Below are 17,850 nucleotides of genomic sequence, written 5' to 3' on the forward strand. Positions count from 1 at the left end.
GACGGACAGGACAGGTTGCCTGACTTTCCGTCACTGCCACCCTTTGCCATCCTTACCCGTAGAAAGCCCTTTCATCATCCCCAAACCCTAATCTTTTCCCTTTCCTTCCCAGCCCCCAAACCCTGCCCTCTGTACCTTTCTCACCACCCGCTTCCCTTCTCCTGTCATCCCCCTACCACCCGGGAAAAAAAGAGATTGCCCCCTCCTTCCACTAGCCCACCCTCCCACCCAAAGAACAACTTCTTCTGCGCAGCTTGTTTTCTAGGCAGCAGCGCTATTGTGATGTCATCGGGGGGCATTGTGACAAGCCGCCAGTGTTCCGTCTCTTCATGTTGTGCACAGTTCAAACGGAAAATACATCAACAGGCAGACTACAGAAAAGCTTACTATCAAAGGTTAGAGGGGGGCTTTCTCAGAGGGCTTTTTACAGTTTTTCTATTCCCAATTAGCCGTTTAAGTGTACTTATTGAAAGTAGTAATTCTTTCATAGGCCGCCCTTTCTTAGTATTTGACGTTCCTTATATTGCGGTATGAGGCTTCGCAGTAGGTTGCAAACATTCATCACCCATGACTGTCCCCAATTGAGCTCAGAAGCTCAATGTCTATCATGACCTCTCTTTTAGAATGTCCAAGAGCAAGCAAACTATTCCTCCAGGAGAGGGCGCCAACAGACTACTAAAGAGATCATCATTACTCAAAGAAAACCCCAAAAACCAATGCATGATAGGAATAAACAGGTAACTTTCTTTGGAGTGGAAGCGGAGAGATCGCACCAGATGCCAATTCTAGATGTTATCACACCTGTGGTCACTGCAGCAGCAGGTGAATCCACTTTGTCCAAAAGGGATCTATTCCATTCAATTGCAAATGATCTAGATAAGACAGAGAACTGCAGCACGGGGACATAGCCGAGTTGGTCAGGTTGAGTGGTGATGAGTTTGCTATTTGGATGAATAAAGAAAGTCAAAAGTGTGAAAGATAAAAAACAAAAGGAGGAAGTGTGAAAAGTGAATGGGCCAAATTGAGGTGCATATGAAGACGTATGCTTTCTTCCAATTCATTAAATCGGGCTAATATGAATCAGGTGAATTGAGTTCTGCTTTTGGAAACTGGGTTAAGAAGGGGTGCACCGTTCCTGGAGGTACTGCAATACCAGGTCAATGCGTGGAGTGGACAGAGCAAGCTCTTTTTCCATCTCCCTGTTCTAAAAATCCATTTAATATATGGTCCCCAGATAGGGGACGTATCAGATATTAAACTGATAAGAACAGATACTACACTTGATCTTAGCCAAAAGGCCGAGAAGCGATAACCAGAATTGGTTTGGGCCTCGAGTGGCACCCTGGCCTATGCCGGACACATCTTAGGGAGAGAGAGCGAGAGGGAGACAAACCCACGCCTACACAAGACATTTTGTCACCCAAGCCAACCCTTGAAAAGGCTGCTTTGCAGAGCCAAAACAAGAAGAATGGTGCGTTTTGCAGCCGCCGCCCACTGCAATGAATCTGAATAACTCCTCCTTTAGGGCGCAAGCAACTCCCCTCCCCCTTGCAGTCTTTCCAATTCACGATACAAAAAGACGGACAGGACAGGTTGCCTGACTTTCCGTCACTGCCACCCTTTGCCATCCTTACCCGTAGAAAGCCCTTTCATCATCCCCAAACCCTAATCTTTTCCCTTTCCTTCCCAGCCCCCAAACCCTGCCCTCTGTACCTTTCTCACCACCCGCTTCCCTTCTCCTGTCATCCCCCTACCACCCGGGAAAAAAAGAGATTGCCCCCTCCTTCCACTAGCCCACCCTCCCACCCAAAGAACAACTTCTTCTGCGCAGCTTGTTTTCTAGGCAGCAGCGCTATTGTGATGTCATCGGGGGGCATTGTGACAAGCCGCCAGTGTTCCGTCTCTTCATGTTGTGCACAGTTCAAACGGAAAATACATCAACAGGCAGACTACAGAAAAGCTTACTATCAAAGGTTAGAGGGGGGCTTTCTCAGAGGGCTTTTTACAGTTTTTCTATTCCCAATTAGCCGTTTAAGTGTACTTATTGAAAGTAGTAATTCTTTCATAGGCCGCCCTTTCTTAGTATTTGACGTTCCTTATATTGCGGTATGAGGCTTCGCAGTAGGTTGCAAACATTCATCACCCATGACTGTCCCCAATTGAGCTCAGAAGCTCAATGTCTATCATGACCTCTCTTTTAGAATGTCCAAGAGCAAGCAAACTATTCCTCCAGGAGAGGGCGCCAACAGACTACTAAAGAGATCATCATTACTCAAAGAAAACCCCAAAAACCAATGCATGATAGGAATAAACAGGTAACTTTCTTTGGAGTGGAAGCGGAGAGATCGCACCAGATGCCAATTCTAGATGTTATCACACCTGTGGTCACTGCAGCAGCAGGTGAATCCACTTTGTCCAAAAGGGATCTATTCCATTCAATTGCAAATGATCTAGATAAGACAGAGAACTGCAGCACGGGGACATAGCCGAGTTGGTCAGGTTGAGTGGTGATGAGTTTGCTATTTGGATGAATAAAGAAAGTCAAAAGTGTGAAAGATAAAAAACAAAAGGAGGAAGTGTGAAAAGTGAATGGGCCAAATTGAGGTGCATATGAAGACGTATGCTTTCTTCCAATTCATTAAATCGGGCTAATATGAATCAGGTGAATTGAGTTCTGCTTTTGGAAACTGGGTTAAGAAGGGGTGCACCGTTCCTGGAGGTACTGCAATACCAGGTCAATGCGTGGAGTGGACAGAGCAAGCTCTTTTTCCATCTCCCTGTTCTAAAAATCCATTTAATATATGGTCCCCAGATAGGGGACGTATCAGATATTAAACTGATAAGAACAGATTTTTTTTTTTGATTTAACAGCATCTTTATTATCATGCACTACTCACAAAAAGGTAACAAACCGTGTACAGTGCCGCAGCCCCGTACACACAGAAATATACAATCCTTCTTACATAGCCATAGAGTACGACGCACTAAACTATACATCACGCTCCTATGCTTATCCATAACACTCAAGCTGAAAGAAAAAGTTAGACAATAAATAACGACGAACCGGCGATTGGGGGATGGGGGTAGGGGAAAAGGGGGATAGGGTGGGGAAATCACAGGCCCGAAGCTTTATTGAAAGACGCACATAACGGGAAAAGGAGGGAGGGGGCATGGAAGAGGTCTAAACCTCCTCCTCGGCGCTGTCGTCCGGACTGTCCATGATGGAATAGTCTCTGAGCAGGCTGTGGATCAGCCTGCGGCAATCCTGGATAGACATCCTCTCCCTCTTCAAGATGAGCCGGTTCCTGGCGACCCAAATAGCGTCCTTAAAGCAGTTCATAAGGCGCCAAGCCTCCTGGATGGCTCCAACGGTGTGAGTCCCAGGGAAGAGTCCATAAAGTACGGAATGGTACGATAGGCTCCCTCTGGGGACGGAGTTCCTCAGGTCATCCTCCAGGGCAACCAACAGGCGCTGTGCGAAACGGCAGTCCCAAAAGGCGTGCAGCGATGTTTCCTCCACGAAGGGGCACCTTGGGCAGTACCGGGTTTTGCACAGGTTCTGGGCGTGCATGAATGACCGGACGGGCAGTCCGCCCTGTATCGCCATCCATGACAAGTCCTTGTGCCCGTTGGTCAATCCAGCCGATGACACGTTTGTCCAAACAGTCTCCAGTGTGTCGTGATGAAGTCCTGGAATGTTCTCCATTTCGTCCTTGGCTCTGATGAGTTTGTGGATAGTCTTTGGCTTCCACAAATCAGGCTTGAGTCCCTCCAGTTGGTGTTCCCTCACAAACCGAACCACGTCTCCGTAGAACCATGGCGCCGTCCAGTTGTAGGGGAAGGAGCTGTCCCACTTGTCCCAGCCTAACCGTCTCCAAAGGGGGAGCAGGAAGAAGCGAGACATGGACCCACCCGCGGAACCTCTCTTGACTCGCAGAGTTCGGCGAACGCAGTCACATACGAAGGAGGATCGCAGGAGGGTGGGGATATCGGGTACGCCCTTCCCACCCTTGCGAGGATCCTTGTACATGATGCTCCGCTTTACTCTGTCCATCTTGGATCCCCAGACAAAACGAAACACCGTCCTGGTAATGGCCCTGCACACGGTGGCAAGGGGGGGCCAGGCCTGGGCCGTGTACTGCAGCACGGGCAGTACCTCGTTACGCAGGACCAGTGCTTTGCCCTCACAGGTGAGGCGTCTGAGGCTCCACAGACCGATCCGTTGGGTGATCTTGGTCAAGCGTTCCTCCCAGGACTTGAGGGCTGCTCCTTCCTTCCCGAACCAGACTCCAAGAACCTTGATGAAATCCGGCTGGATGCTGAAGGGGAAGGGGGCGGAAGAGGCCGGCTGCCAGTCCCCGAAGAGCATGGCTTCCGACTTCCCGCAGTTGACTTTGGCTCCCGAAGCCCGTCCGAAGGTCTCACAGGTCTGGACGAGGGTGTCGACTGAGCGCCGGTCCGCGCAGAAGACGGTCACGTCGTCCATGTAGAGCGAGCACTTGACCTCGAAGCGTTCTGGTCCTGGTGCGGTGATCCCTCTGATCTCTCCATTCCGCCGGATAGCCTCTGCAAAGAGTTCTATAACACAAACAAAAAGAAGAGGTGACAGAGGACAGCCTTGTCTGACCCCTGAGAGGACCGGGAAGGGGTCAGTCTTCCAGCCGTTTACCAACACCGAGCTGTGAATATCAAAATACATTAGTTGGACATACAAGCAAAACATGTTACCCAAACCTAACCTGTGCAGAGCTTTGCCCAGGAACTCATGGGAAACACGGTCGAAGGCCTTTTCCTGATCCAACGAGATCAGGGCTGCGTGCACCCGGCGGGCTTTGATGTACTCGACCGTGTCCCGCATGAGAGCCAGGCTGTCTGCGGTGCGACGTCCGGGGATGCCGCAGGTCTGATCCGGGTGGATGATCCGTCCGATAACAGTCTTCAATCTCGTTGCCATCGTCTTGGCCAGGATCTTGTAGTCGACGTTCAGAAGGGTGATGGGACGCCAATTCTTCAGGTCGCACCTCTCTCCTTTACGCTTGTACAGGATCGTGACCATTCCTTCCCTCAGAGATGGAGGCATTCTGCCCTCCACCACCATCTCCTCATACAGCCCTAACAGGTCCGGACAGATTAGGTCTCCCAGCGCTACATAGAGCTCTGCTGGGAGGCCGTCACTGCCCGGTGTCCTGCCAGAACTAAAGGATTTGGCGGCCGAGAGCAGCTCGTCCACCGTCAGAGGAACATCCATGGCCGCCGCGTCTGCAGGGTCAAGATGGTTAGTGATACCTGACAGGAACTTATCGGCGGCCTCGGGGTCAGTAGTCTTGCGGGCGTAGAGTTCGCTGTAGAAGTCGCTGACGACCTTCATCACGTTCTCTTTCCCGCGTCGCATGCTGCCACTCTCGTCTCGTAGTTCATTCATGGGCGTGTGACCGGCGTGGAGTTTCCTGAAAAAGAACGAGTTACATTTCTCACCCTTCTCCAGGTTCTCCACTTTGGAACGGAAGACAATTCGCTCGGACTCCTCCTCGAAGTGCCTTTTCAGGCTCCTCTTAGTCTCCTCCAGCTCCTCTCTCACGTCCCAGCCGCATCGAAGAAGGTCCTGCAGGGAACGCAGCTCACGCTGGAGTCTCCTGAAGTCCCTCCTCTTCAGACCCGCCTGTTGTTGACTCTTTGCCTGAAAGAAGAAACGGAACTCGAGTTTAACGTATTCCCACCAGTCAGAAACAGACTGGAAGCCCGCCTTGTAGGCCCGCCACGTGGAGTAGGCAGCTCTAAGCTCCTCCAGAATCTCACCCTTTTCCAGCAGAGAGCAGTTCAGCTTCCAGGAGCCCGGGCCAATGGGGAAGCCATGGCCCAGCACACCTTGAAAGTGAATGGCTCTGTGGTCAGAGAAGAAGCAGGGGACCATCGAGTGCCCACTCCGCCCAACCGCCCGAGAGGTAAACACAAAGTCAATCCTGGAACGCAGCGAGCCATCGGATCGGCACCATGAATAGTTCACGGATCCGTGTCCGATGGAGCCAACAACGTCCACAAGAGAGGCTTCGGTCACCATCTCAATGAGCAGTTTGGATGTGACGTCCAACTTGGCAGCCGTTCCAGAACTGCGTCCATCCTCCTCAATCGGGCAGTTGAAATCCCCGGCCATCACTACCGTCCTGGCAGTAGCGAGCTGAGGGCGCAGGGCTTGGAGGAGCTCCAGTCGATCGCTCTTCACAGGAGAAGCGTACACATTGATGAACCTGACAGGTTCTCCCGCCCAGGTGCCATCCACGAGCAGTAACCTGCCGCAGACGATTTCCTGAACAGAGTCCAATGTGAAGGCGCTTCCCCTGATCAGCACGGCGACCCCCGCGGACCTACAGTCGCCTCCGCCGGACCAGTAGGATGGGCCATGGGTCCACTCCCTGGCCAGATGGTTGAAGGACCTAGAGGAGGGAAGGGAGCATTCCTGCAGGAAAAATACATCACTAGACTGAGTGTTAAGGAACGCAAAAATTGTCTGACGTCGGAACTTGTCTCTGATGCTCCTAACATTAATGGAAAAGGTGTTAATGTTAGCAGTCATTGGAGGAAAGAGAAAGTTAGCGCAGGCGGTGTGCCTTAGTTACCACTCCGGTCGGGCGGTTCTTCCTCTTTGGCACCTGCTGGTAAGGGTATCTCCAGCAGACCCTCTTCTTCTAGCTGATCGAGCAGGGATGGTGCCTCAGTGGCTTCCGACTCCTCCATTTCTTCTTCGGCCACAAGGGACTCCACCATCTGCTCCAACACGTCCGGTTCTGGGAGGAGGCCATCCTCCTCTTCCTGGGGTGGATTGGGATCCACAATGAACAGCTTGGAAGGTTCTGCGACAGGACTATCTTCCACCTTCCTTTTCCTTTGGCCTGTACCTGAGGAGACAAGAGCTGGAAAATCCTCCTCGGTGAAAAGTGCAAGAGTGCTGAGGTCCTCTGCTCTCATGGTCTGGGGAGGGAGAGTGGGCTTTGGGGGGGGGGTGAGGAGACCAACTGAGGAGTAGGGAAATGAGGTGGAGGTAGTGGAATCCTCAGTAGGGTTGGCCGGGGGGGGAGGGGTTTGGACAGGGGTGGCAGGGGGGGGGACCAGGGAGGGGGCAACAGTTTTCTTACCCTTTTTCCTGGACTCCGTGGCTGCTGGGGCATCGGCTGGAGCCACGGTCGCCGGGTTCTTGGCCGCCTTGTCCTTGGCCTCTGTGGCCTTGGTCGTAGCTGCCTTGGTCGACGAAGCTGTGACTACCCGATACTGGGTCACCGCGGCAACCCTTGCCCAGGATTTCTCCCGCTGTGGGCAGTCCTTGTAAAGGTGGTCCGCCTGTCCACATAGGTTGCAAGTCTTCTTCTTTGGGCAGTCCTTGGAGCTGTGTCCCGTCACCCGGCAAACCCTGCAGGCGTCCTCCTTGCAGGTCTTCATCGAATGCCCTTTCCCGCCACATTTCCTGCAGTTGTGTGGCATGTCCGGGTAGTAGATGAGACCAAAGGAGTTTCCCAGAGAGAATGTCGGGGGCAGGTGCTGGAGACCATCCTCGGATGCTGGTTCCCTGTAGAGTCGAACGGTTACTGACCACTTACCCGTCCAGAATCCGTTGCCGTTAAGGATGTGGGATGGCTCCCTCACCACTGTGCAGAGACGTCCCAGGAACGTGGAGATGTCTCTTCCTGGGGTGTGCGGGTTCTGCATGGAGACCGTGATCCTCTTCTCATCCCTCTGTATAGGACAGGATCCTAAAAAAGAATGAAAAGGGGAGTCCGGCATCGCTGCGTTCATCGCCTCCCAGTATCTCCTGCAGGCATTCACCGTGGCAAAGGTTACCAGAAAAATGCCAGTCATGAAGGTCTGGACACTCAGGGTTTCCGCCCTGGAGAAGCCCTGATCCAGAATCATCTTCTTGCAGAACACGTCGCTGGACATGTCCGGCAACCTACCATCCACCGCCTTTAGCTTCAGGGCGACCGTCTGCCGCATCCAAGGCTCCAGGGTTGGAGCCTTTTCAGGCGGCGTCCGGGCTCCCTCCGGCTGGCTGGCGTCGGAGGTAGGGGCCTCTTGGGCCGAAGAAGCCTCTGGATGAGCCTTCCTGGAGGTCCCTGGGTCCTGAGCCTTCTTGGCTGCCTTCTCTGGCTTGCTTGCCATGGCTGGTTCCTGCTTGAGTTCCCGGAGCTGGATCTTGGATTCTTCTCCGGGTGTCTTCTCCCGCTGTGTTCCTCCTCGAAGTTCCTCTGGTCTCCCCAAGTCTTCTCCGAGCCTTCGTCTTCTTGCTTCTTTCTGCCAAGCTCTTCTTCCGTCCGATCTCCCTCTTCCGGTCTCGGCTGGGCTTCGGAGCTCGTCTCCCTGATCGTATCTCGTCAAGTGTAGCTAGCTCAGTTTGTTCTGATAAGAACAGATACTACACTTGATCTTAGCCAAAAGGCCGAGAAGCGATAACCAGAATTGGTTTGGGCCTCGAGTGGCACCCTGGCCTATGCCGGACACATCTTAGGGAGAGAGAGCGAGAGGGAGACAAACCCACGCCTACACAAGACATTTTGTCACCCAAGCCAACCCTTGAAAAGGCTGCTTTGCAGAGCCAAAACAAGAAGAATGGTGCGTTTTGCAGCCGCCGCCCACTGCAATGAATCTGAATAACTCCTCCTTTAGGGCGCAAGCAACTCCCCTCCCCCTTGCAGTCTTTCCAATTCACGATACAAAAAGACGGACAGGACAGGTTGCCTGACTTTCCGTCACTGCCACCCTTTGCCATCCTTACCCGTAGAAAGCCCTTTCATCATCCCCAAACCCTAATCTTTTCCCTTTCCTTCCCAGCCCCCAAACCCTGCCCTCTGTACCTTTCTCACCACCCGCTTCCCTTCTCCTGTCATCCCCCTACCACCCGGGAAAAAAAGAGATTGCCCCCTCCTTCCACTAGCCCACCCTCCCACCCAAAGAACAACTTCTTCTGCGCAGCTTGTTTTCTAGGCAGCAGCGCTATTGTGATGTCATCGGGGGGCATTGTGACAAGCCGCCAGTGTTCCGTCTCTTCATGTTGTGCACAGTTCAAACGGAAAATACATCAACAGGCAGACTACAGAAAAGCTTACTATCAAAGGTTAGAGGGGGGCTTTCTCAGAGGGCTTTTTACAGTTTTTCTATTCCCAATTAGCCGTTTAAGTGTACTTATTGAAAGTAGTAATTCTTTCATAGGCCGCCCTTTCTTAGTATTTGACGTTCCTTATATTGCGGTATGAGGCTTCGCAGTAGGTTGCAAACATTCATCACCCATGACTGTCCCCAATTGAGCTCAGAAGCTCAATGTCTATCATGACCTCTCTTTTAGAATGTCCAAGAGCAAGCAAACTATTCCTCCAGGAGAGGGCGCCAACAGACTACTAAAGAGATCATCATTACTCAAAGAAAACCCCAAAAACCAATGCATGATAGGAATAAACAGGTAACTTTCTTTGGAGTGGAAGCGGAGAGATCGCACCAGATGCCAATTCTAGATGTTATCACACCTGTGGTCACTGCAGCAGCAGGTGAATCCACTTTGTCCAAAAGGGATCTATTCCATTCAATTGCAAATGATCTAGATAAGACAGAGAACTGCAGCACGGGGACATAGCCGAGTTGGTCAGGTTGAGTGGTGATGAGTTTGCTATTTGGATGAATAAAGAAAGTCAAAAGTGTGAAAGATAAAAAACAAAAGGAGGAAGTGTGAAAAGTGAATGGGCCAAATTGAGGTGCATATGAAGACGTATGCTTTCTTCCAATTCATTAAATCGGGCTAATATGAATCAGGTGAATTGAGTTCTGCTTTTGGAAACTGGGTTAAGAAGGGGTGCACCGTTCCTGGAGGTACTGCAATACCAGGTCAATGCGTGGAGTGGACAGAGCAAGCTCTTTTTCCATCTCCCTGTTCTAAAAATCCATTTAATATATGGTCCCCAGATAGGGGACGTATCAGATATTAAACTGATAAGAACAGATTTTTTTTTTTGATTTAACAGCATCTTTATTATCATGCACTACTCACAAAAAGGTAACAAACCGTGTACAGTGCCGCAGCCCCGTACACACAGAAATATACAATCCTTCTTACATAGCCATAGAGTACGACGCACTAAACTATACATCACGCTCCTATGCTTATCCATAACACTCAAGCTGAAAGAAAAAGTTAGACAATAAATAACGACGAACCGGCGATTGGGGGATGGGGGTAGGGGAAAAGGGGGATAGGGTGGGGAAATCACAGGCCCGAAGCTTTATTGAAAGACGCACATAACGGGAAAAGGAGGGAGGGGGCATGGAAGAGGTCTAAACCTCCTCCTCGGCGCTGTCGTCCGGACTGTCCATGATGGAATAGTCTCTGAGCAGGCTGTGGATCAGCCTGCGGCAATCCTGGATAGACATCCTCTCCCTCTTCAAGATGAGCCGGTTCCTGGCGACCCAAATAGCGTCCTTAAAGCAGTTCATAAGGCGCCAAGCCTCCTGGATGGCTCCAACGGTGTGAGTCCCAGGGAAGAGTCCATAAAGTACGGAATGGTACGATAGGCTCCCTCTGGGGACAGAGTTCCTCAGGTCATCCTCCAGGGCAACCAACAGGCGCTGTGCGAAACGGCAGTCCCAAAAGGCGTGCAGCGATGTTTCCTCCACGAAGGGGCACCTTGGGCAGTACCGGGTTTTGCACAGGTTCCGGGCGTGCATGAATGACCGGACGGGCAGTCCGCCCTGTATCGCCATCCATGACAAGTCCTTGTGCCCGTTGGTCAATCCAGCCGATGACACGTTTGTCCAAACAGTCTCCAGTGTGTCGTGATGAAGTCCTGGAATGTTCTCCATTTCGTCCTTGGCTCTGATGAGTTTGTGGATAGTCTTTGGCTTCCACAAATCAGGCTTGAGTCCCTCCAGTTGGTGTTCCCTCACAAACCGAACCACGTCTCCGTAGAACCATGGCGCCGTCCAGTTGTAGGGGAAGGAGCTGTCCCACTTGTCCCAGCCTAACCGTCTCCAAAGGGGGAGCAGGAAGAAGCGAGACATGGACCCACCCGCGGAACCTCTCTTGACTCGCAGAGTTCGGCGAACGCAGTCACATACGAAGGAGGATCGCAGGAGGGTGGGGATATCGGGTACGCCCTTCCCACCCTTGCGAGGATCCTTGTACATGATGCTCCGCTTTACTCTGTCCATCTTGGATCCCCAGACAAAACGAAACACCGTCCTGGTAATGGCCCTGCACACGGTGGCAAGGGGGGGCCAGGCCTGGGCCGTGTACTGCAGCACGGGCAGTACCTCGTTACGCAGGACCAGTGCTTTGCCCTCACAGGTGAGGCGTCTGAGGCTCCACAGACCGATCCGTTGGGTGATCTTGGTCAAGCGTTCCTCCCAGGACTTGAGGGCTGCTCCTTCCTTCCCGAACCAGACTCCAAGAACCTTGATGAAATCCGGCTGGATGCTGAAGGGGAAGGGGGCGGAAGAGGCCGGCTGCCAGTCCCCGAAGAGCATGGCTTCCGACTTCCCGCAGTTGACTTTGGCTCCCGAAGCCCGTCCGAAGGTCTCACAGGTCTGGACGAGGGTGTCGACTGAGCGCCGGTCCGCGCAGAAGACGGTCACGTCGTCCATGTAGAGCGAGCACTTGACCTCGAAGCGTTCTGGTCCTGGTGCGGTGATCCCTCTGATCTCTCCATTCCGCCGGATAGCCTCTGCAAAGAGTTCTATAACACAAACAAAAAGAAGAGGTGACAGAGGACAGCCTTGTCTGACCCCTGAGAGGACCGGGAAGGGGTCAGTCTTCCAGCCGTTTACCAACACCGAGCTGTGAATATCAAAATACATTAGTTGGACATACAAGCAAAACATGTTACCCAAACCTAACCTGTGCAGAGCTTTGCCCAGGAACTCATGGGAAACACGGTCGAAGGCCTTTTCCTGATCCAACGAGATCAGGGCTGCGTGCACCCGGCGGGCTTTGATGTACTCGACCGTGTCCCGCATGAGAGCCAGGCTGTCTGCGGTGCGACGTCCGGGGATGCCGCAGGTCTGATCCGGGTGGATGATCCGTCCGATAACAGTCTTCAATCTCGTTGCCATCGTCTTGGCCAGGATCTTGTAGTCGACGTTCAGAAGGGTGATGGGACGCCAATTCTTCAGGTCGCACCTCTCTCCTTTACGCTTGTACAGGATCGTGACCATTCCTTCCCTCAGAGATGGAGGCATTCTGCCCTCCACCACCATCTCCTCATACAGCCCTAACAGGTCCGGACAGATTAGGTCTCCCAGCGCTACATAGAGCTCTGCTGGGAGGCCGTCACTGCCCGGTGTCCTGCCAGAACTAAAGGATTTGGCGGCCGAGAGCAGCTCGTCCACCGTCAGAGGAACATCCATGGCCGCCGCGTCTGCAGGGTCAAGATGGTTAGTGATACCTGACAGGAACTTATCGGCGGCCTCGGGGTCAGTAGTCTTGCGGGCGTAGAGTTCGCTGTAGAAGTCGCTGACGACCTTCATCACGTTCTCTTTCCCGCGTCGCATGCTGCCACTCTCGTCTCGTAGTTCATTCATGGGCGTGTGACCGGCGTGGAGTTTCCTGAAAAAGAACGAGTTACATTTCTCACCCTTCTCCAGGTTCTCCACTTTGGAACGGAAGACAATTCGCTCGGACTCCTCCTCGAAGTGCCTTTTCAGGCTCCTCTTAGTCTCCTCCAGCTCCTCTCTCACGTCCCAGCCGCATCGAAGAAGGTCCTGCAGGGAACGCAGCTCACGCTGGAGTCTCCTGAAGTCCCTCCTCTTCAGACCCGCCTGTTGTTGACTCTTTGCCTGAAAGAAGAAACGGAACTCGAGTTTAACGTATTCCCACCAGTCAGAAACAGACTGGAAGCCCGCCTTGTAGGCCCGCCACGTGGAGTAGGCAGCTCTAAGCTCCTCCAGAATCTCACCCTTTTCCAGCAGAGAGCAGTTCAGCTTCCAGGAGCCCGGGCCAATGGGGAAGCCATGGCCCAGCACACCTTGAAAGTGAATGGCTCTGTGGTCAGAGAAGAAGCAGGGGACCATCGAGTGCCCACTCCGCCCAACCGCCCGAGAGGTAAACACAAAGTCAATCCTGGAACGCAGCGAGCCATCGGATCGGCACCATGAATAGTTCACGGATCCGTGTCCGATGGAGCCAACAACGTCCACAAGAGAGGCTTCGGTCACCATCTCAATGAGCAGTTTGGATGTGACGTCCAACTTGGCAGCCGTTCCAGAACTGCGTCCATCCTCCTCAATCGGGCAGTTGAAATCCCCGGCCATCACTACCGTCCTGGCAGTAGCGAGCTGAGGGCGCAGGGCTTGGAGGAGCTCCAGTCGATCGCTCTTCACAGGAGAAGCGTACACATTGATGAACCTGACAGGTTCTCCCGCCCAGGTGCCATCCACGAGCAGTAACCTGCCGCAGACGATTTCCTGAACAGAGTCCAATGTGAAGGCGCTTCCCCTGATCAGCACGGCGACCCCCGCGGACCTACAGTCGCCTCCGCCGGACCAGTAGGATGGGCCATGGGTCCACTCCCTGGCCAGATGGTTGAAGGACCTAGAGGAGGGAAGGGAGCATTCCTGCAGGAAAAATACATCACTAGACTGAGTGTTAAGGAACGCAAAAATTGTCTGACGTCGGAACTTGTCTCTGATGCTCCTAACATTAATGGAAAAGGTGTTAATGTTAGCAGTCATTGGAGGAAAGAGAAAGTTAGCGCAGGCGGTGTGCCTTAGTTACCACTCCGGTCGGGCGGTTCTTCCTCTTTGGCACCTGCTGGTAAGGGTATCTCCAGCAGACCCTCTTCTTCTAGCTGATCGAGCAGGGATGGTGCCTCAGTGGCTTCCGACTCCTCCATTTCTTCTTCGGCCACAAGGGACTCCACCATCTGCTCCAACACGTCCGGTTCTGGGAGGAGGCCATCCTCCTCTTCCTGGGGTGGATTGGGATCCACAATGAACAGCTTGGAAGGTTCTGCGACAGGACTATCTTCCACCTTCCTTTTCCTTTGGCCTGTACCTGAGGAGACAAGAGCTGGAAAATCCTCCTCGGTGAAAAGTGCAAGAGTGCTGAGGTCCTCTGCTCTCATGGTCTGGGGAGGGAGAGTGGGCTTTGGGGGGGGGGTGAGGAGACCAACTGAGGAGTAGGGAAATGAGGTGGAGGTAGTGGAATCCTCAGTAGGGTTGGCCGGGGGGGGAGGGGTTTGGACAGGGGTGGCAGGGGGGGGGACCAGGGAGGGGGCAACAGTTTTCTTACCCTTTTTCCTGGACTCCGTGGCTGCTGGGGCATCGGCTGGAGCCACGGTCGCCGGGTTCTTGGCCGCCTTGTCCTTGGCCTCTGTGGCCTTGGTCGTAGCTGCCTTGGTCGACGAAGCTGTGACTACCCGATACTGGGTCACCGCGGCAACCCTTGCCCAGGATTTCTCCCGCTGTGGGCAGTCCTTGTAAAGGTGGTCCGCCTGTCCACATAGGTTGCAAGTCTTCTTCTTTGGGCAGTCCTTGGAGCTGTGTCCCGTCACCCGGCAAACCCTGCAGGCGTCCTCCTTGCAGGTCTTCATCGAATGCCCTTTCCCGCCACATTTCCTGCAGTTGTGTGGCATGTCCGGGTAGTAGATGAGACCAAAGGAGTTTCCCAGAGAGAATGTCGGGGGCAGGTGCTGGAGACCATCCTCGGATGCTGGTTCCCTGTAGAGTCGAACGGTTACTGACCACTTACCCGTCCAGAATCCGTTGCCGTTAAGGATGTGGGATGGCTCCCTCACCACTGTGCAGAGACGTCCCAGGAACGTGGAGATGTCTCTTCCTGGGGTGTGCGGGTTCCGCATGGAGACCGTGATCCTCTTCTCATCCCTCTGTATAGGACAGGATCCTAAAAAAGAATGAAAAGGGGAGTCCGGCATCGCTGCGTTCATCGCCTCCCAGTATCTCCTGCAGGCATTCACCGTGGCAAAGGTTACCAGAAAAATGCCAGTCATGAAGGTCTGGACACTCAGGGTTTCCGCCCTGGAGAAGCCCTGATCCAGAATCATCTTCTTGCAGAACACGTCGCTGGACATGTCCGGCAACCTACCATCCACCGCCTTTAGCTTCAGGGCGACCGTCTGCCGCATCCAAGGCTCCAGGGTTGGAGCCTTTTCAGGCGGCGTCCGGGCTCCCTCCGGCTGGCTGGCGTCGGAGGTAGGGGCCTCTTGGGCCGAAGAAGCCTCTGGATGAGCCTTCCTGGAGGTCCCTGGGTCCTGAGCCTTCTTGGCTGCCTTCTCTGGCTTGCTTGCCATGGCTGGTTCCTGCTTGAGTTCCCGGAGCTGGATCTTGGATTCTTCTCCGGGTGTCTTCTCCCGCTGTGTTCCTCCTCGAAGTTCCTCTGGTCTCCCCAAGTCTTCTCCGAGCCTTCGTCTTCTTGCTTCTTTCTGCCAAGCTCTTCTTCCGTCCGATCTCCCTCTTCCGGTCTCGGCTGGGCTTCGGAGCTCGTCTCCCTGATCGTATCTCGTCAAGTGTAGCTAGCTCAGTTTGTTCTGATAAGAACAGATACTACACTTGATCTTAGCCAAAAGGCCGAGAAGCGATAACCAGAATTGGTTTGGGCCTCGAGTGGCACCCTGGCCTATGCCGGACACATCTTAGGGAGAGAGAGCGAGAGGGAGACAAACCCACGCCTACACAAGACATTTTGTCACCCAAGCCAACCCTTGAAAAGGCTGCTTTGCAGAGCCAAAACAAGAAGAATGGTGCGTTTTGCAGCCGCCGCCCACTGCAATGAATCTGAATAACTCCTCCTTTAGGGCGCAAGCAACTCCCCTCCCCCTTGCAGTCTTTCCAATTCACGATACAAAAAGACGGACAGGACAGGTTGCCTGACTTTCCGTCACTGCCACCCTTTGCCATCCTTACCCGTAGAAAGCCCTTTCATCATCCCCAAACCCTAATCTTTTCCCTTTCCTTCCCAGCCCCCAAACCCTGCCCTCTGTACCTTTCTCACCACCCGCTTCCCTTCTCCTGTCATCCCCCTACCACCCGGGAAAAAAAGAGATTGCCCCCTCCTTCCACTAGCCCACCCTCCCACCCAAAGAACAACTTCTTCTGCGCAGCTTGTTTTCTAGGCAGCAGCGCTATTGTGATGTCATCGGGGGGCATTGTGACAAGCCGCCAGTGTTCCGTCTCTTCATGTTGTGCACAGTTCAAACGGAAAATACATCAACAGGCAGACTACAGAAAAGCTTACTATCAAAGGTTAGAGGGGGGCTTTCTCAGAGGGCTTTTTACAGTTTTTCTATTCCCAATTAGCCGTTTAAGTGTACTTATTGAAAGTAGTAATTCTTTCATAGGCCGCCCTTTCTTAGTATTTGACGTTCCTTATATTGCGGTATGAGGCTTCGCAGTAGGTTGCAAACATTCATCACCCATGACTGTCCCCAATTGAGCTCAGAAGCTCAATGTCTATCATGACCTCTCTTTTAGAATGTCCAAGAGCAAGCAAACTATTCCTCCAGGAGAGGGCGCCAACAGACTACTAAAGAGATCATCATTACTCAAAGAAAACCCCAAAAACCAATGCATGATAGGAATAAACAGGTAACTTTCTTTGGAGTGGAAGCGGAGAGATCGCACCAGATGCCAATTCTAGATGTTATCACACCTGTGGTCACTGCAGCAGCAGGTGAATCCACTTTGTCCAAAAGGGATCTATTCCATTCAATTGCAAATGATCTAGATAAGACAGAGAACTGCAGCACGGGGACATAGCCGAGTTGGTCAGGTTGAGTGGTGATGAGTTTGCTATTTGGATGAATAAAGAAAGTCAAAAGTGTGAAAGATAAAAAACAAAAGGAGGAAGTGTGAAAAGTGAATGGGCCAAATTGAGGTGCATATGAAGACGTATGCTTTCTTCCAATTCATTAAATCGGGCTAATATGAATCAGGTGAATTGAGTTCTGCTTTTGGAAACTGGGTTAAGAAGGGGTGCACCGTTCCTGGAGGTACTGCAATACCAGGTCAATGCGTGGAGTGGACAGAGCAAGCTCTTTTTCCATCTCCCTGTTCTAAAAATCCATTTAATATATGGTCCCCAGATAGGGGACGTATCAGATATTAAACTGATAAGAACAGATACTACACTTGATCTTAGCCAAAAGGCCGAGAAGCGATAACCAGAATTGGTTTGGGCCTCGAGTGGCACCCTGGCCTATGCCGGACACATCTTAGGGAGAGAGAGCGAGAGGGAGACAAACCCACGCCTACACAAGACATTTTGTCACCCAAGCCAACCCTTGAAAAGGCTGCTTTGCAGAGCCAAAACAAGAAGAATGGTGCGTTTTGCAGCCGCCGCCCACTGCAATGAATCTGAATAACTCCTCCTTTAGGGCGCAAGCAACTCCCCTCCCCCTTGCAGTCTTTCCAATTCACGATACAAAAAGACGGACAGGACAGGTTGCCTGACTTTCCGTCACTGCCACCCTTTGCCATCCTTACCCGTAGAAAGCCCTTTCATCATCCCCAAACCCTAATCTTTTCCCTTTCCTTCCCAGCCCCCAAACCCTGCCCTCTGTACCTTTCTCACCACCCGCTTCCCTTCTCCTGTCATCCCCCTACCACCCGGGAAAAAAAGAGATTGCCCCCTCCTTCCACTAGCCCACCCTCCCACCCAAAGAACAACTTCTTCTGCGCAGCTTGTTTTCTAGGCAGCAGCGCTATTGTGATGTCATCGGGGGGCATTGTGACAAGCCGCCAGTGTTCCGTCTCTTCATGTTGTGCACAGTTCAAACGGAAAATACATCAACAGGCAGACTACAGAAAAGCTTACTATCAAAGGTTAGAGGGGGGCTTTCTCAGAGGGCTTTTTACAGTTTTTCTATT

The 17,850-nt window shown here is 52.6% G+C and overlaps 2 non-coding genes and 4 pseudogenes across 2 annotated transcripts; all 6 read right to left on the reverse strand.

The window, feature by feature from the left end:
* Window positions 1-1,119: 1,119 nt before the first annotated feature.
* Window positions 1,120-1,310, reverse strand: LOC142277579 (U2 spliceosomal RNA). The gene has a single exon (XR_012740720.1). It is a non-coding gene; the product is annotated as a U2 spliceosomal RNA (small nuclear RNA).
* A 1,387-nt stretch (window positions 1,311-2,697) lies between these two features.
* On the reverse strand, window positions 2,698-2,907 carry LOC142277584 (U2 spliceosomal RNA; annotated as a pseudogene).
* Window positions 2,908-8,347: 5,440 nt separating this feature from the next.
* On the reverse strand, window positions 8,348-8,437 carry LOC142277589 (U2 spliceosomal RNA; annotated as a pseudogene).
* A 1,387-nt stretch (window positions 8,438-9,824) lies between these two features.
* Window positions 9,825-10,034, reverse strand: LOC142277585 (U2 spliceosomal RNA; annotated as a pseudogene).
* A 5,440-nt stretch (window positions 10,035-15,474) lies between these two features.
* On the reverse strand, window positions 15,475-15,564 carry LOC142277590 (U2 spliceosomal RNA; annotated as a pseudogene).
* Window positions 15,565-16,951: 1,387 nt separating this feature from the next.
* Window positions 16,952-17,142, reverse strand: LOC142277580 (U2 spliceosomal RNA). Its single transcript, XR_012740721.1, has one exon. It is a non-coding gene; the product is annotated as a U2 spliceosomal RNA (small nuclear RNA).
* Between the last annotated feature and the right edge of the window lie 708 nt (window positions 17,143-17,850).

The sequence above is a fragment of the Anomaloglossus baeobatrachus genome, unplaced genomic scaffold (assembly GCF_048569485.1).
Source record: "Anomaloglossus baeobatrachus isolate aAnoBae1 unplaced genomic scaffold, aAnoBae1.hap1 Scaffold_4111, whole genome shotgun sequence".
Taxonomy (NCBI): domain Eukaryota; kingdom Metazoa; phylum Chordata; class Amphibia; order Anura; family Aromobatidae; genus Anomaloglossus; species Anomaloglossus baeobatrachus.